The following is a 22684-nucleotide window of genomic DNA, read 5'->3' on the forward strand; positions in this document are numbered from 1 at the left end:
GGACCTTCTGATGAGGGGGTGTTTGAAACAGCAAACCTCTGGAGAGATTGGAAGAGAGCATCCACCAGTGGAGAGACTGTCTCAACGAAGGAGTGATTATAATGTGTTGAGAGAGTGGGTCGTAAGCCTGCGCCCAAAGATCTGCCAGGGTCCATTGAGGAATTCTCAGGTGCAGTCTGGCAATGGGAGTCACGTGAACTGTAGAGGCCTTGTGATCTAGGAGAACCATCATGTGTCTTGCTGAAATTGTAGCCAAGGAAGACACCTTGTGGCAGAGATGAATGAGAGCATCCTGATGTTGTTGAGGAAGGAATGCTCTGAGTCGGACAGTGTCCAGGACAGCTCCAATTAACTGTAAAGTCTGAGAGGGCTATAGCTGGGATTTGGGAAAGTTGAGTTTGAACCCCAAACTTTGTAGAAACCACATAGTCCTTAAGATCGCTACAATAATCCCTTGAGATGTTGAATCTTTGATGAGCTAGTCGTCCAGGTACAGGAACACCTGGAGCTCATGGTTCTACAGAGCTGCTGCTACTATAACTAGGCACTTGGTGAACACTCTTGGAGATGAAGCTAGGCCGAAAGGCAGCACTCTGCATTGAAAATGCAGATTTCCCACCCGAAATCTGAGGTACTGTCGAGAGGCTGGATGAATGGGAATGTGAGTGTAAGCCTCTTTGAGATCTAGAGAACATAACCAATCGTTCTGATCTAGAAGGGGGTATAATGATGCTAGAGACAGCATTTGAAATTTCTCCTTGACAAGAAATTTGTTGAGGGCTCTGAGATCCAAAATGGGTCACAGATCGCCTGTCTTCTTCGGAATTAGGAAGTAATAGGAGTAAAACCTCCTGCTCTGCTGTTCCAGCGGAACTTCCTCAATGGCACGGAGATGAAGCAGAGCTTGAGCTTCCTGAAGAAGAAGGACAGTCTGAGATGGATTGGAAGGATACTCTCTTAGAGGCAGATCTGGAGGAACCTGGATGAAATGAAGAGAGTATCCTTCCCTGATGATGGACAGCACCCAGAGGTCTGATGTAATGGTAAAAAAGATGCATCGGTAAAAAAGATGGAGATGACCTCCAATGGGAAGGGGAAAGGACAGAGGCAGAACGATGGAGATTATGCTGTGTATGAGATGGTCAAAAAGGTGACAGGTCAAAAGTGCGCAAGACAATCGCGCGCGGACAAAAACGCGCAGACAACTCAGCGCAATGACAATGGTGCTCACAGACAATTGCGCGCAACTATATCTCCGCGCAAGACTATTGAGCTCAGCGATAACTGAGCGCAATGACAATTCAGCGTGCCCCTAAATGCTGCTTGGCGAACGAAGGACACGCGCACATACAGCACATTAACACGTGATCACGTCAACGCTTTTTCAGTATGATTCCCTTGACTCTGCGTTTTCAATATAAGTCACGTGAATGCATTTTCGTTACTATGGTTACGTTTCCTCATTATATATGTCCTCCGAACAGCCCGCCTTCCTTTCGCTGCCTGACCGTGTCCGTTATAGGTAAAGACCTGGTTTTGCTAGTACTTGATCTATAATGAATATTTGTCTTGCGCGGATTTTTCTTGCCTCTGGTGAGCGCGAACGTACTTCCACATTTCTTCATTTACAGGTATGTTTGTATTTTCAGTTCGCACGCGGACCGTGTTTGTTCAGGACAGAACTTTCATGCACCAAGCAAATAAACAACAACATTGGCTAGACAGTTATATTAATAAAGCCGAACTGACATATAATGCCTTTAGAAAACTCATAAAAACTACCCTATTGGACAGATACATCACCTAAACAGAACCTCACCGAGTACTCTGTTTCTTTTCACAATGACCTCTGAAATCCTAATTCTTGCTGTTTCTGAACATCTAAACAAACTGTATATTGTAATTTTTTCCTTTTTTCAGGAAAGCTGCGAATTTTCTTTACATGTCCATTCCGAAATTCTTAGCAAACATTATATTTTGTAATTTTGATTTCTAATAATCTCTGTACTCCTTCTACATATTGTAAATCGCTGAATGTCCAGCTCTCTTGAATGTAAACCGCCTAGAAGTCACAAGATTGTGGCGGTATAGAAGAATAAAGTTATTATTATTATTAATGTCGCTCCCTTTACAAGCGATACAAGATGCGTGCTACACAATCGCAAGAAAAGCGAGGGTATAATCATAAAACTCAGCGCAATTGACTATGAACTGTTTATATTGGGTATGAGGGAGAGAGGAGGCGGAGGGAGAGCAGAGAAACTGGAGGAAGACAGAGACAACTTCCAGCGGAGGCAAGGAGCGGGTAGCGGCGAGAGAAGGCTCCGCCCACCCCTCCACGTCAGCACCGCGTCAGCGCCCGGACCCCCCCCTTTAAGGAAGGGAGCCGCGGCGCGAGGACTTCTGCGGGCCGTGTGAAAGCGGCGAAGAGGGAGAGAGGAGGCGGAGGGAGAGCAGAGAAACCGGAGGAAGACAGAGACAACTTCCAGCGGAGGCAAGGAGCGGGTAGCGGCGAGAGAAGGCTCCGCCCACCCCTCCACGTCAGCACCGCGTCAGCGCCCGGACCCCCCCCTTTAAGGAAGGGAGCCAACAGAGCGCCTTTGCGAGGGAGCCTTAAGAAGGAGCCAGGAGACCAGGCCGCCCAAGCCACAAGTACTTCTATCTTCTCTTATACCTTTTTTCTTTTCTTCTCTTTCAGCTAACTGCACAGCAGGGACCACCTTCACACACCACACACCAAGAGATTAAAAGAGGGGATAGAGAGATGGAAGAAGCAGGAACCCAGAGGAGCTTCCCGGTGTACTGCACAGAGTGTCATATGTATGACTACCTCCCCTCGGGAAGGCAGGCATACATATGCGGTCGGTGTCAGGATCTGGAAAGCCTGAAGAAGGAGGTCGTTAGACTACAGGACAGGGTCCAGGAGCTGGAGGAACTCTGCATCTCAGGAGATCCTTACTGGGCAACCAGAGATCCCGCAACAGAGAACCACATTGAGGAGCTCGAGAGATTCATCGAGGAGGCCTACAGGAGAGTGGAGGATCAGGATCACCAACAGTGCAGACAGGAACCGACAGATGGAGGACAGGAACCAACAGACACCAGGGGAGAAGGACCTTATGAAAACGTCGAGCAAAAAGAGGAGGCAAAGATCCATCAGAATCCTGAGGAAGAAGTATCGCACCACACTGAAGATACAGACTTGAGGCCAAAGAGGAAGCTGAGAAAAGGGAAATCCGCAATTGTAGTGGGAGACTCAATCCTGAGAGAAGTGGACAGTCACGTAGCAGGAGGGAGAGAAGATCGGCTGGTGACATGTCTCCCAGGGGCAAGAACGAAAGACATCACTGACAGAATCGAGAGGATCCTGGAGGGAGCTGAGATGGAAGAGACAGCAGTGATCATCCACGTAGGAACAAATGATGTCAACAGAAGAAATTACAGCAGGACTACACTAACCGAACAGTTCAAGATCCTGGGAAAGAAACTGAAGCTGAGGACACAGAAGATAGCATTCTCAGAGATCCTGCCAGTACCGAGGGCTGATGCGAAGAGGCAGATTGAGCTACAAGCAATAAACGCATGGCTGAGAAGATGGTGTGAAGAGGAAGGTTTCCACTTTGTGAAGAACTGGACGACTTTTTGGGGGAAGAACAAGCTCTACAGGAGGGACGGACTGCACCTGAGCGCAACAGGAACAAGACTGCTGGCAAACAACGTCAAGAAAGAAATAGAGAAGGCTTTAAACTGAGAAGAAGGGGAAAGCCGACAGTCGACCTGACATCGTCGCTTCGGACAAGAGTATCCACTGAAGATACTGAGAGGGAGAAATGCTGGGAAGAAACAAATAATAAACTACAGGGGTCCAAGAGTCAAGGGGAACTAGAGACCAATAAGGGGAGCAAACCGCGGGAAATAGAGAAACAGATGGAAACAAGGAAACAGGCTAAGGAAATAGAAGATGCACCGCAGGATGAGGAAGAACAAAATGAAATTCAGGGGCTGACAGCCCATGAGGAGGACGGCAAAAAGAACAATTCACAAGGAAGAACAGCAGGGAAGAAAAAAAATCAGAACTTAAACTGCTTATACGCAAACGCAAGGAGCCTAAGGACCAAAATGGGAGAACTGGAAGTCATGGCCAAAAACGAGGACCTAGACATTATTGGAATCACTGAAACATGGTGGACTGAGGACAACAAATGGGACGTAGTACTGCCAGGGTACAAACTCTACAGGAGAGACAGGACTTACAAGAAGGGTGGAGGAATAGCACTGTACATAAAGGACACCATTCAGTCGACCAGAATGGATACGGCAGCAAGGGCGGAAGGACTGGAATCATTATGGGTTAAATTACCAAGAGGAAATGGAGCTGACATAAAATTGGGACTGTACTATCGCCCTCCTGGACAAACGGAAGTGAACGACAAAGAGCTGGAAGCAGAATTGAGGCGGGAATGCAAAAGCGGAAGGGTGATAGTGATGGGAGATTTCAACTATCCCGGGATAGACTGGAGCCTTGGAAACTCAAACTGCGCTAGGGAAACAGAATTCCTGGAGGCCGTGAGAGACTGCTTCATGGAACAGCTTGTCAAGGAATCAACGCGAGGGGTTGCCACTCTTGACCTAATCCTAAATGGGCTAGGGGGACCTGCAAAGGAAGTGGTGGTAGGAGGACCACTGGGAAACAGCGACCACGACATGATCCGGTACAAATTAGAGGTAGGAACATCCAAAGTGATGAGAACCACAGCAACGGCGTTAAATTTCAAGAAAGGGAACTACGATGCTATGAGAGCAATAGTGAGAAAGAAACTAAAAAAAAAAGGCTCAATACGAATGGAGACCGTAGAGAAAGCTTGGTCCCTATTCAAAGACACGGTGCAAGAAGCACAAAACCTGTACATCCCCAGGTTTAGGAAAGGATGCAAAAAAAATCGAACAAAGGACCCGGTATGGATAACAAATGAAGTGAAGAAGGCGATAGGTGACAAGAAGAAATCTCTCCGAAAATGGAAAAAGGACCAAACCGAGGAAAACAGGAAGGAACATAAAACATACCAGAAAAACTGTCACCGAGTGATTAGGAAAGCAAAAAGAGAATACGAAGAGAGGCTGGCTGGGGAAGCAAAAAACTTCAAAACGTTCTTCAGATACGTTAAAGGGAGGCAACCGGCGAGGGAGGAAGTAGGACCGTTGGATGATGGAGACAGAAAGGGAGTGGTAAAGGAGGAAAAAGAGGTAGCTGACAGGTTGAACAAATTCTTCTCGTCGGTCTTCACAAGCGAGGACACATCCTATATACCAGAACCCGAAGAGACCATAAGTGGAGATCGAGAAGAAGAAAAACTGGCGCAAATAGAGATAAGCCATGAGGATGTCCTCCAGCAGATAGATAGACTGAAAAGCGACAAATCGCCGGGCCCAGATGGAATCCACCCAAGGGTTCTAAAAGAGCTAAGAAACGAAATAGCGGAAACACTCCGACAAATTTTTGACCTATCCTTGAAAACGGGGCAGATCCCAGAGGACTGGAAAATAGCTAACGTCACACCTATTTTTAAAAAGGGATCAAGGGGTGACCCCGGAAACTACAGGCCGGTGAGCTTGACTTCAGTTCCAGGCAAGATGATGGAAGCACTGATAAAGGACAGCATCTGTGAGCACATGGAAACAAACGGACAACTGAAAGAGAGCCAACATGGCTTTTGCAGGGGAAGGTCGTGCCAAACAAACTTACTGCACTTCTTTGAAGGTATAAACAGAGAGTTGGACAAAGGGGAACCCATAGACATCATTTACCTCGACTTCCAGAAAGCCTTTGACAAGGTGCCCCATGAGCGACTACTTAGGAAACTGCAAAATCACGGGGTGGAAGGGGATATATACAGATGGATTAAACACTGGTTGGCAGGCAGAAAACAAAGGGTTGGGGTGAAGGGACAATACTCAGGCTGGCGGAGTGTCACGAGCGGTGTTCCACAGGGGTCTGTGCTCGGACCGCTGCTGTTCAATGTGTTTATAAACGACCTGGAAACGGGGACGAAGTGTGAGGTCATAAAATTTGCAGATGACACCAAACTCTGCAGCAGGGTTAGGACCGCGGAGGAATGCGAAGACCTACAAAGGGACCTAAACAAACTGGAAGAGTGGGCAAACAAATGGCAAATGAGATTTAATACAGAGAAATGCAAGGTCATGCATATAGGAAAAAAGAACCCGATGTTCAGTTACAAAATGGGGGGATCAGTGCTAGGGGAAAGCAACCTTGAGAAGGACTTGGGTGTGCTAGTGGATACAACAATGAAATCAACGGCACAATGTGCAGCGGCCTCAAAGAAAGCAAATAGAATGTTGGGTATTATTAAGAAGGGTATCACAACCAGGACAAAGGAAGTCATCATGCCACTGTATCGAGCGATGGTGCGCCCGCACCTGGAGTACTGTGTCCAGTATTGGTCGCCGTACCTCAAGAAGGACATGGCGATGCTTGAGAGGGTCCAGAGAAGAGCGACGAAAATGATAAAAGGCATGGAAAACCTTTCATATGCAGACAGGTTAGAAAGGCTGGGGCTCTTCTCCCTGGAAAAGCGGAGACTCAGAGGAGACATGATAGTGACTTTCAAGATCATGAGAGGTATCGAGAAGGTAGACAGAAATAGATTCTTCAGACTAATGGGGCCCACAAGTACAAGGGGGCACTCGGAGAAGCTAAAAGGGGACAGGTTTAGAACCAATGCTAGGAAGTTCTTTTTCACTCAGAGGGTGGTGGACACATGGAACACACTGCCAGAGGCTGTGATAGGACAGAGTACACTCCAGGGTTTTAAAGAAGGATTAGATAAATTCCTGAAAGATAGGGGTATTGAGGGATACAGATAGAGGTAGAGATGGGATATAGAGAGAGTTTAGATAGAGACCAAGGGGATTTAAGGGTTCAGATGATCACCGTACAGGTCATGGGCCTGATGGGCCGCCGCGGGTGCGGACTGCTGGGCGCGATGGACCTCTGGTCTGACTCAGCAGAGGCAACTTCTTATGTTCTTATGTTGATATTTATATTTCCAGTTTGCACGCGCACGCGGACCGTGTTTGTTAATGTCGCTCCCTTTGCAAGCGATACAAGATGCATGCTACACAATCGTAAGAAAAGCGAGGGTATAATCATAAAACTCAGCGCAATTGACTATGAACTGTTTATATTGGGTATGTTGATATTTATATTTCCAGTTCGCACGCAGACCGTGTTTGTTAATGTCGCTCAGTTGTCTTGCGCTCACCTGCCGGCGCTCAGTTGTCTTGCGCTCAGTTGTCTTGCGCTCACCTGCCGGCGCTCACATGACTCTCGCTCAGTTGTCTTGCGCTCAGTTGTCCCACTCGTGCACATTACAGAAAATAATTTGCGCTCAATTGTCTTGCGCTCAGTTGTCTGCGCGTGATTGTCTTGCGCGCAATTGTCTATGAACTGGTCAAAAAGGCTGAGAGGCTTTAGGCGCAGCAGAAGTCTGAGCAAATGACTTATCATGTTCAGACAATTTCTTAGTGGCCTCCTCGATGGAGTCATCAAACAAGTCATTGGCTTGACAAGGAATGTTGGTGAGGCGATCCTGTAGATTAGGGTCCATGTCAACAGTACGAAGCCAGGCAAGCCAGCGCATGGCCACTGAGAAGGTGGTGACCCTCGAGGAAAGCTCAAATGCATCATAGGAAGATTGAAGGAGATGCATGCAGAGTTGATTCAGAGTAGTAATGGTATTCTGAAAACCTGTAAGACGATGTTGAGGAACATACTTGAAATATGCAGGCAGTGTGTCAACCAAATGCTTGAAATAAGAAATGAAGATAAAAATGTAATTCAAAACCCTAGTTGCCATCAGAGAATTCTGATATAAACGGCATCCAAACTTGTCCATGGTCCTGCCCTCTTCCAGGAGGGACAGTGGCATAAACCTTGGAAGAGTTGTTCCATTTCAAAGAGGACTCTACAAGAAGGGACTGATGTGATAATTGAGACTAGAGTATGACACGGTGGTTGTTACGTGTGGCTAGCCGCAGGTAACCTACCAAAACAGTGAGAAAGAAAAAAAGGTCACTGCGAGTACAGGTACAAGGCCATTCACTGCCCTGTGGAGCGGTGAATGGTCTTGTCTCCGCAGTTAAAAGGGTGAGCACACGTGGTGAACGAGCGTGTGGTCTGGCAGCCACCTCTCTCCTGCCATCCGTCCATGCATCTCCCTCCCTGCCTTTCCCGGGATTTCTCCCCCAGGAGCATAGTTTGGTGATTTTTGTGGTGACCCTAGCGAGGGTAGCTTTAGCTGGTTGTTGGCGCTCTGCTAAAATGCCGGAGTGGGGACAATTACTTAATCGTTTGGATACTATTCAATTGATGTGTAAATAGACTGCTATGCGCCGGATGCATATGGAACCCTATCGGAAAGTATGGTCTGGTTATGTCTCTTGGTGGACTTCCTCACTCCCCGTGAGGCTAGATTTGGGTTGGAGGGGAGAGGGTTTGAGGTGGGTTTGGGGATTGAATGGGGTGGGAGTTTGGGGGGTGGTTTGTTTTAATCTGGGCAGGGTATCGAAGCATACAATCGACAAGAATGGACACAGCGGAGATGATCAACAAACTGGAATCGCTAAGGGTTAAAATACCGGGTAGGAAAGAACATGAAATAAAGATGGGCCTATACTATCGTCCACCCGGGCAAACCGGAGATAGCGATAAAGAAATGGATGCCGAGATGAAGCGAGAATGCAAAAGCGGTTACACAGTTGTTATGGGAGACTTCAACTATCCTGGGATAGACTGGAGTCTTGAAAGCTCAAGATGCGCTAGGGAGACAGAATTCCTGGAGGCTATACAAGATTGCTTCATGGAGCAGCTTGTTAGAGCAGTGTTTTTCAACCGCTGTTCCGCGGCACACTAGTGTGCCGCGAGATGTTGCTTGGTGTGCCGTACGGTCAGGGCCGCCATCAGGGCAGTACCACCAGTCTAGGGAGAGGGGCGGTCCGCCCCACGTGGACAGGAGAGAGCTGGACGGGGGACCCGCGGAGTTCAATACATCTCGAGCCGCGAGGCTCGTCTTCTGTTCCTGCCTGCCCTGCAGCTAACATATAGCCGATCGCAAGCGTTCCCCGATGTCAGCGCTGACGTCGGAGGGAGGGCTTAAGCAAAGCCTGCCCTCCGACGTCAGCGCTGACGTCGGATAATACTTCTGTTCGGCTATTTGTGCGCGGCAGGGCAGGCAGGAAGCAGAAGACAAGCCTCGCGGCTTGAGCTTCGTTTTGCTGAGAAAGTTGCAAAAATGGGCTGGGAGGCAAACACGGAACACAAAAGGGGAGAGGGAGTGCGTTTTGGACACAAGGCATGAACTTGGGAGAGAGGAAGGGAGGGAAAGAGATGCTGAGGTGGGGGAGGGAATGGGTTTTTGGACACAGAAGAAATGGACTTGGGAGAGAGGAAGGGAGGGAAAGAGATGCTGAGGTGGGGGAGGGAATGGGTTTTTGGACACAGAAGAAATGGACTTGGGAGAGAGGAAGGGAGGGAAAGAGATGCTGAGGTGGGGGAGGGAATGCGTTTTTGGACACAGAAGAAATGGACTTGGGAGAGAGGAAGGGAGGGAAAGATGCTGAGGTGGGGGAGGGAATGAGTGTTTGGACACAGAAGGCATGGACTTTGGAGAGAGGAAGGGAGGGAAAGAGATGGTTGTGTACACGGGGAATAGAAGAAAGGAGAATTTTTGGTCATAGGGAGGGAGTGAGGTACAGATAGTGGCATACCAGGGTGGGGGGGGGGGGCGGTCTGTCCCACCCCGGGTTTACGTCCCAAGGGGGTGCACAGCTGGCCACCCTCCAGTGTTGTCCCTAGGCCGGCAAACTGCGGCTCTTTAGCCACTTGAGTGCCACCGCCGCCATCGGGAACAGGCCGGCGCCAAGTTCTCCCTGCTTTTCCCTGTGGGGCCGGCCAACTCTCGCCACTCGCGTCAATTCTGACGTCGGAGAGGACGTTCTGGGCCAGCCAATCGCTGCCTGGCTGGCCTAGAACGTCCTCTCCGACGTTAGAATTGACGACGGGTGGCGAGAGTTGGTCGGCCCTGCGGGGAAGAGAAGCAGGGAGAACTCGGTGCCGGCCTGTTCCCGATGGCGGCAGTGGCAGCCTATTCCCCAGTGGCGGTGGCAGCATTATAAAATACTTTCTTTGTGTTTATTTGATTCCTATATATTTATATATAGTCAATATAGGCACAGTTAAATTTTTTAACTTTTTCTAATGGTGGTGTGCCTCGTGATTTTTTTCATGAAACAAGTGTGCCTTTGCCCAAAAAAGGTTGAAAAACACTGTGTTAGAGAACCGACGAGAGGAAATGCCACTCTGGATTTAATCCTAAATGGACTAAGGGGACCTGCAAAGGAAGTGGAAGTAGTGGGACCTTTGGGAAACAGTGATCATAATATGATCAAGTTCAAGGTTGAAGTAGGCATACCAAACGGAAAGAGAACCATAGCGACATCTTTCAACTTCAGGAAAGGAAACTATGAAGCAATGAGGGAAATGGTAAGGAAGAAACTTAGGAACACTTCCAAAAAATGGCAAACAGTAGAACATGCCTGGTCTTTTTTCAAAGACACGGTGAGCGAGGCACAAAATCTGCACATCCCCAGATTCAGAAAGGGGTGCAAAAAGGGTCGAACAAAAGACCCAGTATGGATGACTAAAATAGTGAAGGAAGCGATAGGCAATAAGAAAAATTCATTCAGGAAATGGAAAAAGGACAAAACTGAAGGGAACCATAAGGAGCACAGGAAGTATCAAAAAGAATGTCACCGTGTGGTTCGAAAAGCCAAAAGAGAGTATGAAGAGAGGCTAGCCAGGGAGGCACGAAATTTCAAACCGTTCTTCAGATATGTTAAAGGGAAACAGCCAGCTAGGGAGGAGGTGGGACCGCTGGACGGAGACAGGAAGGGAGCAGTGAAGGAGGAGAAAGAAGTCGCAGAAAGACTCAACATGTTCTTCTCGTCTGTATTTACAAACGAAGACACAACCAACATACCGGAACCTGAACAAATCTTCAATGGAAATCAAGCAGAAAAATTAACATCCATGGAAGTGAGCCTTGATGATGTACACAGGCAGATAGAAAAACTTAAAACTGACAAATCCCCGGGTCCGGACGGAATCCATCCCAGGGTTCTGAAGGAATTAAAGGAGGAGATAGCGAAACTACTGCAGCAAATTTGCAACCTATCCTTGAAAACAGGCATGATCACGGAGGATTGGAAGATAGCCAATGTCACGCCCATCTTTAAAAAGGGATCAAGAGGTGACCCGGGAAACTACAGACCAGTGAGTTTGACCTCGGTTCCGGGGAAACTGGCGGAAGCACTGATTAAAGAACACATCGATGAACATCTGGAAAGAAACGAACTTTTGAAAACAACCCAACATGGTTTCTGCAGGGGGAGATCGTGCCTAACGAACTTATTGCACTTCTTCGAAGGAATTAACAAACGGATGGACAACGGAGACCCCATAGACATCATATACCTTGATTTCCAAAAAGCCTTTGACAAGGTGCCTCACGAACGTCTACTCCGGAAACTGAAGAACCATGGAGTGGACGGAGACGTACATAGATGGATCAGAAACTGGTTGGCGGGTAGGAAACAGAGGGTAGGGGTGAAAGGCCACTACTCAGACTGGATGAGGGTCACGAGTGGTGTTCCGCAGGGCTCAGTGCTCGGGCCGCTATTTAATATATTCATAAATGATCTAGAAACAGGCACGAAGTGTGAGATAATAAAATTTGCGGACGATACAAAACTATTTAGTAGAGCTGGGACTAAAGAGGAATGTGAAGAATTGCAAAGGGACTTGAACAAATTGGGGGAATGGGTGGTGAGATGGCAGATGAAGTTCAACGTTGAGAAATGTAAAGTATTGCATGTTGGAAACAGAAACCCGAGGTACAACTATACGATGGGAGGGATATTATTGAATGAGAGTAACCAAGAAAGGGACTTGGGGGTGATGGTGGACATGACAATGAAGCCGACGGCACAGTGCGTAACAGCCGCTAAGAAAGCAAATAGAATGCTAGGCATAATCAAGAACGGTATTACAAGGACAAAAGAAGTTATCCTGCCATTGTATCGGGCGATGGTGCGCCCGCATCTGGAATACTGCGTCCAATATTGGTCTCCGTACCTTAGGAAGGATATGGCGTTACTCGAGAGGGTTCAGAGGAGAGCGACACGCTTGATAAAAGGGATGGAAAACCTCTCATACGCTGAGAGATTGGAGAAACTGGGTCTCTTTTCCCTGGAGAAGAGGAGACTTAGAGGGGATATGATAGAGACTTATAAGATCATGAAGGGCATAGAGAGAGTAGAGAAGGACAGATTCTTCAAACTTTCGAAAAATAAAAGAACAAGAGGACACTTGGAAAAGTTGAAAGGGGACAGATTTAAAACGAATGCTAGGAAGTTCTTCTTTACCCAACGAGTGGTGGACACCTGGAATGTGCTTCCAGAGGGCGTAATAGGGTATACAGTACAGGGGTTTAAGAAAGGATTGGACAATTTCCTGCTGGAAAAGGGGATAGAAGGGTATAGATAGAGGATTACTGCACAGGTCCTGGACCTGTTGGGCCACCGCGTGTGCGGACTGCTGGGCACGATGGACCTCTGGTCTGACCCAGCAGAGGCATTGCTTATGTTCTTATTTGTATTGTTCATGATTCCTTCATTTGCGTGATGATTTACATTTCTAGCTAGATGGTCGGTGTCTATGAGAAGTGTCTTGACTGATGTTTGTATTTGTCTGTTGTTTTTCTTGTGTTCTACATTGTTTCTTATGCTAAAAACTTTAATAAACATTTATGGCAAACCCCCCCAAAAAACAAAAAAGAAGTCTATTAATGGGTATTTTAAGAGACTCCGTAGGAGGTCGAGACATGGCCATCTCTTCTAAATACTCAGTACTGTAGTGTATTTGGAATCAGAGTCCAAATTAATCTTGAGTTTCTTACTCATTTGACGTAGAAAAGTAGAGAAGGATATCTGTTCCAAGGTAGGCTGACCTCGAGGGGAAGTGCCTCGAAGAGCAGAGAACGAGGGCAAAGCTTCCCTGGAGTACTCACACCTGAGACCTGAATATGCAGGCATAGACAACTCACTGGGAGAAGAATCCCTCGCATGAGAAGCAGATGGAGGAGACGTCCTCGACTTCGGAGTAGAAAGCCTCGAATAGCCTTGCGGTATAGAGTGATGGGGCGTGTCTCGAGAAGAGGATCGATGCCTCAATTGGTGTGGAGAACTGTGCCTTGAACCAGGCAGGTCTTGCTGAGAAGAAAGTCGAGGAGTCTTTGCCCTATGCCTTGGGAAGGGCAATGTCTTATACGAGGAATAAAGGCTGGAGATCGAGACACCACAAGAGATTGAACTCCTAGTGTCGAGGCATCTCGAGGCACTGACAAGGACTCGCCTCCTTGAATAGCGTGCTTATGCTCCAGACAAGACACTCACAAAGAATCGACTCCTTGCATACAGCGTGTGAAATCCTTTTGAGGCATTCCCAAGGACTTGACTCCTTGTATAGAGTGAGGAGATTGAGCTCGAGGCTCAGCCAAGGACTTGACTCCAGGTGTTACTGCTGAGTGCTCAGGCTGGACTGCAGGAAGTAGAGTCGAGGCAGAAGTAGGTTTGGCAAGGATATTGCCCAACTGACAATCCAAAATGGTCTGGATCAGAGCCTCCAAACATGACTCCGAGACTGGAGGATCTGGTACTTTTGGTGGAGGAACAGTCTCCGAGGAAGAAGAGGAAGAACGACTCTTCGACTTGGCGACATGCTTCTTAGGCAGCTTGATAACTACTGCTGGCACCTGACCTGAGGGAGACAGCGAGGCAAGCGTCTCGTCAGGAAAAGACTTAGCAGATTTACTCAAGGATGAGGTCCTGTCGAACGAGGTAGGCTTGATCAAAGACGAGGTTGAGGCAGAAGACGGAACCCTGGTGAGAAGCTTGACCGGATGCGTGGTCGAGACCAGGGCAAACGGATACATACCGCCAAAGAGTTTTTCCACCTGAACTCGACGATGCTTGCGGGCTCAAGGTTGAAGGGTAGCACAGCGGGCACACGACTGGACGATGGGAAATCCCTTTTCTTCAAATTCACTGAGCTTTGGAATAACCTCCCTGCCCCACTGCGGAACCTAGGCTCATTCCAATTATTCCGAAAGCATCTGAAAACATAGCTTTTCTCCAAAACATAATGCTATCTATTTAAAATGTAAAGCTAGCTATCCTCTTCATAACCTCTAATTTCTTATTATGTTCTTTCCTCATTTATTGAATTACATGTAAACGTGTCGAGCTCTATCTTTATGGAGATAATGTGATACACAACCTTAAGGTTCAGTTTAGTTTAGTCAGGTCCCAAACACTGAATACACCACCTATGAGGGAGATTGCGCGCTGGCAACGGCTACACTTCTTGAAGCCTGTGATTGGCCTGGACATAGACAGAAAGATGGCCTCAGCAAAATCGAAGCCTGCTGGCGAAGGCCGCAAAGCAGGTTCCCACCATGACAAAAGAAATATAATTAAAGTCTTTATTCATTTTTTTAAATGAAAAATGTGCAAAAAAACAACACAGCAACCCTGAAAAATACCAAAACACGAGCCGCGGTGAGAGAAGGCAAGAAGTTTAGAACTGAGTCGAAAACACAACTTCTCAGCTCCGCGGAAAACAGAGAACTGAGGAGACGCGTGCCCTTGCGTGGGCGGGAAGGCATTCGCTCATGTGTGGTGCGGCAGTCGTGAACTTTCTAAGTTCTGCAAGCAAATCAGTTTGCCAAGCTGTCTGCATCCGGGCTCCCTGGATGATGTCAATCACATGTTGTCCTGGGATAATAACAGCATTGACAATTCAGAATGAGGCTTGGACTCACCGAGTGAGAGGCTATTGGAGCACCAGAATGAGGCTTAGATTGCAAGCTTCTAATTAAAAAAAAATCCAAAACAAAACACCCCTATTGGAGTACCAAACTGTGGCGTGGAGTGCAGACAGAGAAGCTATTGGAGAACGAGAACGAGGCTTGGAATAAAGTCCGAGATCGGCTATTGGAGCACCGGGACAGGCTCGGCATGCAAAAGATACAAACCCAAATGAATCGGTGACCGAACAATTTGTCAGAAAGAAGAGGTGGTCAACAATCGTTGCTTTTCCGTGACGCACGCAACTCGGCGGCGGGCTGCCCCCTGCGATCTCGGGGACCAATCCGCGTGGCGTTACCGTGGGAACGGGGCGGGGCGAAGAGGGAAGTCGGGAAGAGGTGCGCGTGCTTTGGCGGGAGAGTGGAAGGAGGCGGTGAGGAAGGGGCCGGGGGTGAGTAACGGAGGCTGAGGTTCCCCGCTAGGCTGTGTGTCTTGCATTCATTTGATTGCTAAGTGGTTATTGCAGCGGCCTCAGCACCCTGAGGTTGTGAGTTTCATTCCCACTGCGGCTGCTTCTGACTCTGGACAAGTCAAGTAATCCTCCCTTGCCCCTACTACAAAATAAGAACAGCCATAATGGGTCAAACTCGCGGCCGCCAGGTGTTATTTTGAGGCTCTCGGTATGTTTATCATAATCACAAAAGTAAAATAAAACAGTTTCTTGATTATGTCTTTTTAGCTATAAATTACAAAATTATTATTAAGACTTAGTCAGAAGGAAAGATTTATAAACTATAGAGAGTGTTATCTCATGCAAAATTATCATGTCTTTAATAAGACATTAACTATTTTTTCTGAGGCCCTCCAAGTACCTACAAATCCAAAATGTGGCCCTGCAAAGAGTTTGAGATCACTGGGTCAGACCAATGGTCCATCTAGCCCAGGTTCCTCTTTCCACAGTGGTCCATCCAGGTCATAAGTGCCTGGTAGAATCCCAAAGAGTAGCAACATTCCATGCGGGATCCCCAAAAAGTAGCAACATTCCATGCGGGATCCCCAAAAAGTAGCAACATTCCATGCGGGATCCCCAAAGAGTAGCAAGAGTCCATGTGGGATCCCCAGAGAGTAGCAAGAGTCCATGCTACGGATCCCAGGGCAATTAGTAGCTTCCACCATGTCTGTCTCGATAGCAGACTATGGAGTTTTCCTCCAGGAACTTGTCCAAACCTTTTTAGAACATAAGCATAGGTATCCATAATACTTAATTCAATACATTCCTGTTAGAATGTTTTATTTCTTATTTTTTCCTTTTTCTGAACTCTTCACTTCTTTACTAATCTCTAGGCACTTTAGTTAGATTGTGAGCCTTCGGGACAGTGAGGGAATTTCAAAGTGCCTTTCTTGCTCATAATTTTTAATGTATATTTTCTGTAACCGCTTTGAACCTAACGGATGTAGCGGTATATAAGAAATAAATTACATTACATTACATTACATTACATATCCTGGGTTAGTCCAATGGTCCATCTAGCCCAGTATCCCGTCTTTATGGTGGCCAATCAAGGTCACTAGTACCTGGCAGAAACCTAAAAAGTAGCAAGATTCCATGCGGAATCCCCAAAGAGTAGCAAGATTCCAATCCCCAAATAGTAGGAACATTTCATAATCTCAAAGTGTAACAAGATTCCAAAACCTCAAAGAGGATTTTCCAGCGGGATCCCCAAAGAAAAGTAACATTCCATGCTATGGATCCCAGGTCAAGTAGTGGCTGTCTCAATAGCGGACTATGGAGTTTTCCTCCAGGAACTTGTCCAAACCTTTTTAGAATGTAAGTATAGGCATCCTGCAGTGTTCTCCCCAGAAAATTTTTCCAGCCGGGTGGGGCGGGATGGGGAAATCTGGTGGTGGGGAAAATTAAATGTGTGGAGTGTGTGGCGCAGTGGTTGAAGCTACAGTCTTAGCACCCTGGGGTTGTGGGTTCAAACCCCGCGCTGCTCCTTGTGATCCTGGGCAAGTCACTTAATCCTCCATAGCCCCAGGTACGTTAGATAGATTGTGAGCCCACCGGGACAGATAGGGAAAAAATGCTTGAGTACCTGATTGTAAAACCGCTTAGATAACCTTGATAGGCGGTATATAAAACCCTAATAAACTTGAAACTTGCACTATTTTTATTAATTATTATGAACTAGTATTTTAGCCCATTAACATTAACGGGTGCTAGAAGTCTGTCCGGCTCCCTTAGTCCCTTGCCCCCCCCCTCCTTCCCTTCCTGTGGTCCCGACAAACCTGCCGACTCTAGTAGCGTCTGAAGCACTCTACACACGCTGCTTCGTGGCCTTCTACTGTCCTGATTTACACTGGCACGTCCCTGATGACATCATCAGAGACGCAGCAGAGCAAATCAGGGCAGTAGAAGGCCCCGAAGCAGCGTGTGTAGAGTGCTGCAGACAGGTTTGGAGTCGGGACCGTGGGAAGGGAAGGTGGGGCCGGTCAGACGTCAGGAAGGGATGGAAGGGTCAGATCGCAAAAACTTACTGTTTTTTTGCTGCAAGAGAGCAGGTAGTCCAGCGCTGGTGGCCAGTCCTGCCGCGAGTGTAGTTAGGTGCTGTAAGGCTGGGGACTCTCGCATGCACACTCCTGCTGCCACAGATTTACATCTCACGGATCAGGGAAAACAGAACATGCAGGTAGGAGTGCGCATGCGCAGCTAGGATTTTATTATATAGGATTATTTTCCAATGCTCAGGTATCAGGTATTGCTGGCTGTTTTCTTTTAGCCTCTTGATCATAATTTAGGGGTAGCGTAAAAAGGTGGTTACAGCGCAAGTAGTGAATTATGTGCTGACAAAGCAACATTATCAACATCAAATGTTGATAATGTTGCTTTGTCCAGCACATTATTCAGTGTGGAGAGGTCCGGGAGGCAGGAAGGATGCGAGGGTGGGTCAGTTGACTCTAAGATTTGCATTTTTTTTCCATATTGGCAGGCAGGCTTTGCCCCTAACTCCTGCAAATATTGAGGGAGAAGTGTACTAAGTGGTCTAAGTGATTTGCTGCTATTTAGCCTGTCAAATTGCCTCATTACATCTTCCAGGTTTTCAGAGATTTGTTTCAGTTCCTATGACTCATCGATGCCACAGGCTGAAAAACCTGGGGGATAGAAGATTCTTTTTTCCAACTCTACACTCTTCTCCTTACACCTTCTTTGTACATCCACCTCAAATTCCCGAACTCCTTTCCCACAGCACTCTCCTAAACGCCCTCCTTAGACATAACCCATCTACCAACTCACATCCTGCTGCATACCTATACACACTAGCACCTTTTTTTGTCCCTAACACATACCTAGCCCATCTCAAGAAACTCCACTATACTGCTGCCCCAGAAACCCAATGTATAAATAAGAACAGCCATATTAGGTCAAACTAATGGCCCATCTAGCCCAGTATACTTTTTCCAACAGTGGCCAATCCAGGTCACAAGTGCCTGGCAAAAACCCAAATAGCAGCAACATTCTGTGCTACCGATCCCAGGGCAAGCAGTGGCTTCCCCCAGGTCTGTCTCTATAGCAGACTATGGACCTTTCCTCCAGGAACTTGTCCAAACCTTTTCTAAACCCATCTACGTTAACTGTTATCACATCCTCTGGCAATGAATTCCAGAGCTTAACTTCTTTGAGTGAAAAACATATTTCCTCTTATTTGTTTTAAAAGTATGTCCCCTCCTCTCCCTGTGGGCCTAGCATCCGTATCCCTTCCTCTCCCCCCACCTGTAGTCTAGCATCCATGTCCCCAGCACTCCTCCATGCTGGTTTGGCCTTTCCTATCGAACCCCCACCCCCCAAATGACAGCTGACATACCTGCGGACCTCCCAAGGCAGCAGTAAAGGTAGTGGCCAGCCGGCAGAGGCAGTGCTGTGAAGTGGCTGCTTGCGGCTGCCAGGCCATCCTTCTGCCACTTCACCCATCTACAAGAAGTGAAGCAGCAGAGGGAAGGCCTTGGTAGGGCTGATTGCAAACAGCTGCTTCTTTAGGAGGCTCGCAGGTAAGTCTGCTCTCATGGAGAGGGGTGGGGTGGGTTCAGTCGGTCAGTCGAAGAGTTGGTCGGGGTAGAACAGAAGGTCTGTGTAGAATTCTATGCGAATGGGGAATTCTGTGCTGTGCAGTTGCACAGAATTCCACTAGGAGCATTCTTTGAACCTTTTCTAATTACGCTATATCTTTACTGAGATAGGACAACCAGAACCAAACGCAATACTCATGGTGAGGTCACACCATACAGCAGTACAGAGACCTTATAATATTCTCTGACTTATTTGCCATCCCTTTCCTTATAACTACTAGCATCCTAGCTGCCCCATTTCACAAACTAACCCACATACATTATGCTAAATACCCTCTACACATGCTCCTGCTCCAGATTCCCATATCCAAGTTCCATACATACTCTCACACCCTTTCTCTCTCTAAAGCATTGAAAACAGCAGTCTTCACTCTATAATAAGCAATATGGCACTATACAGGCCCCATCTTAATTTTATCCCTAGATGCCCATTTAATTTATAGCAGTATCACCAGCAGTAAAAACTCATTTCCTAGTAACTAGAAAACTCAGCATATGCAAAGAAGTCAACATTGACAAGACTCCATAAACAAAACTTTCAAAAAACTAAACAAAATAAACACCGTCTTCAGTATGGTACAAAATTAAATCATTCCCGCACATTTCTTTTGTGAGAGTTCAAGTTGCCAATCCAAACCTAAAAAAATGGGCTTTTGACAGTTTGTTCAACCCATGCTAAGGCATCATGAACACAAACACATTAGTTACTTAAAAGATACGTGATTAACAAGTTGGTTTTAACTATTAAGGCAATAAAGTGATGGGAAGAGGCGATGCAGGTGCTTTGAAGAAGTGGCATGACAGTGAACCGAGAAGACTAGGCCTCAATTCAGTAAAGAGAGGAGGGTCGGGATACTCACAAAGACCTTCTTCTTAGGTTCATCACTCCCATGGCCGCCAAAAAATGCACCTGAGGACGGTCTACCGACTTGGAAGGCACACTTATGGTTTAACTTATTTTCTTTACCAGGAGCTGGGGGACAAGTATCGGGGAAGACAACGCAACTCCATCTTTCCCTGTTGAAGTGGCCTTGCTCGGAGCGCCCACTTAATCCGGCACGGGATGCGCGAGTCACTAACCAACACCCAAACACCTGTACTCTTCAAGGCCCCTGATAACTTCAAAAACCTATGATATCCAAATGTTCCCGCTACATGGGCCATGCCCAATGTCCAAACCCTTGACCAATGGGGAGAAACCATCCTTCTCCAGAAACCATACATAGAACACAGATTTTAAAAAAACAAACCCCAACCTGCATGCCAAAACTCTTTCTAAATTTTCCAGCATGACGCTCTGCGATTGGTCAATAAATGAGGTGGTGGCTGGTACATGGTTGAAAGTTAACGAACAATCTAAGTGTTGACTCTTCCTTTGGTCAGTGCAACGCAGCTGAGGAGCTGTAGTATCAAAACCCAAAATATTTATTTTGAGTCTTAGTGAAGTTCGGGATCAGTCAGGTTGATTCGTGACCTTCTGAGATGACAGCCAGGCACTCACCTAAATTAGCTGGGCGGAGCACCCGGCTAAAATGCGCAAAGGAGAACTCTGCATCCTGGGTTAGTCCAATGGTCCATCTAGTCCAGTAGCCCATCTTTATGGTAGCCATTCAAGGTCACTAGTACCTGGCAGAAACCTAAAAAGTAGCAAGATCCCAGTCCCCAAATAGTAGGAACATTCCATAATCCCAAAGTGTAACAAGATTCCGAAACCTCAAAGAGTAGCAACATTCCATGTGGGATCTCCAGAGAATAGCAACATTCCATGCTACGGATCCCAGGGCAAGTAGTGGCTGTCTCGATAGCAGATTGGAGTTTTCCTCCAGGAACTTTTCCAAACCTTTTTAGAACATAAGCATAGGCATCCTGGGTTAGTCCAATGGTCCATCTTTATGGTAGCCAGTCAAGGTCACTAGTACCTGGTAAAGAAAACAAATAGTAGCAACATTCCAGAATCTCAAAGAGTATCAAGATTCCATGTGGAATCCCCAAAGAGTAGGAACATTCCATAATCCCAAAGTGTAGCAAGATTCCGGAACTCCAAAGAGCAGCAGCATATATCCAATCAGAATAGGATACCGCTTATCATTCCACAAAGCAAATATATATTCAAATTAAAGTTCAGAAACAGCCACACAAAATCCCTCTGCTGCCAGATATGATGAAGTAACACAAAAACCTGCAAATATTTCTTTATTTTAAAATTTGTATTCCACATAAAATCTATCTGGATTACAATAAATCATTCATAGAATAATCATAATATTGATACTAAAGCACAACAAATGAGCATTCTAAAATCATCCCTTCTCATCTGTTATATATTCTGTACCACATCTTTCACATTTATTTATTATTTATTTAAGAACTTATACAGGCAGTTCCTGGTTTAAGAATGCCCGACTTAAGACAAACTTGTACTTACAAACCGGGGTCCTGCCTCTAACTTCCTGTGCTAAAGAGCCCCTTCATCCCTTCTTGTCAAAACGTGACCCTCCTTCCTTTGGTGTCCCAATGCGCCTCTCATCATCTTTCCCACCATTCAGCATTGCAAATTTGTGCCTCTCGGGGTGTTTTCCTCCTCTGGCTGGCTCTCTCCTCCCAGTCTCACATTGCAAAGCTGCGTGAAGGAAGACGTCCGGGTCAGCCATGTGCAGGAACCAGCAGCTGTGGTTTTGTGAAGTGCGACAGGGAGAAGAGAGCCAGCCATAGGAGGAAAACACCCACGAGAGGCACGAATTTGCGACGCTGAATAGAGGGAAAGACGACGAGGGGTGCGCTAGGACACCGAAGGGAGGAGGAGGGTTTTGACAGGAAGGGAGGAAGAAGGGTCGCATTGGCACAAGAAGGGAGAGATAGGTTCGCGTTGGGACACTGAATGGAGAGAGCACAAACTTTGGACAAAGAGAAGGAAGGAGGGGAGGAAGCATGAACTTGGGACGCAGAATGGAGGGAGAGAAGGGAGCATGATCTTGGGACATAGGATGGAGGAATGGAGGGAGTGAGGGAAAGAGATGCTGAGGTGGGGGAATAGAAAGGAAGAATTGTTGGGCATTGGTGTCTTGAGTGAGAGGGAAAGAGAGATGGTGTACATGGGGAAATGAAGAAAGAATTGTTGAGCATAGGGAGGGGGAGAGAAATATTGGACATGGTGGGAGAAGTGTGATGTACAGATGCATGGGGAAGAGCGAGATGAGAGGGTGGAGAGAACCGTGGGACGGATGAAGAGCAAAAGTAAGGGTAAACCTATCTCTTCTTTCTGTTTAAACTACAGTACTTTATTTTGAGGACTGTTTCTTTAATGTTTAATGTTCTTTAATGCTTTTATAGACTATACTGTATAGGATCTGAGTTGCATACAAATTCAACTTAAGAAAGGTTTAAAAAACGGTACTTGTTCTTAACCGGGGAATTGCCTGTATCCCACTTAAACCTAAGTAGTTCACATTATCCCAGGACAAGCAGGCAGCATATTCTCAATAGTGGGTGACGTCACCGAAGGAGCCCCGCAGCGGACAGCCTCGAAAGCAGACTCTCTTGAAGATCTTTGTAAGAGCTTCCGAGTGCTGCACTGCGAATGCGTGAGTGCCTTCCAGCCCGAGTTAGGGCGCGCATC

The 22684-nt window shown here is 46.9% G+C and overlaps 1 protein-coding gene across 3 annotated transcripts in view; it reads left to right on the top strand.

Annotated features, from left to right (window-relative positions):
• The first annotated feature begins 15060 nt into the window (after window positions 1-15060).
• POLD1 (DNA polymerase delta 1, catalytic subunit) overlaps window positions 15061-22684 on the top strand; it is a 115220-nt gene continuing 107596 nt past the window's right edge. The window contains exon 1 of one of the 3 annotated variants that reach the window (XM_033961915.1): window positions 15061-15211. The gene's annotated coding sequence lies outside the window, so the exon portion shown is untranslated. Of the gene's footprint in view, window positions 15212-15272; window positions 15395-15603; window positions 15624-22684 lie in introns of those variants that run through there. The other 2 variants (XM_033961913.1, XM_033961916.1) reach the window with 2 other exon arrangements.

Source organism: Geotrypetes seraphini, chromosome 10 (assembly GCF_902459505.1).
Source record: "Geotrypetes seraphini chromosome 10, aGeoSer1.1, whole genome shotgun sequence".
NCBI lineage: Eukaryota > Metazoa > Chordata > Amphibia > Gymnophiona > Dermophiidae > Geotrypetes > Geotrypetes seraphini.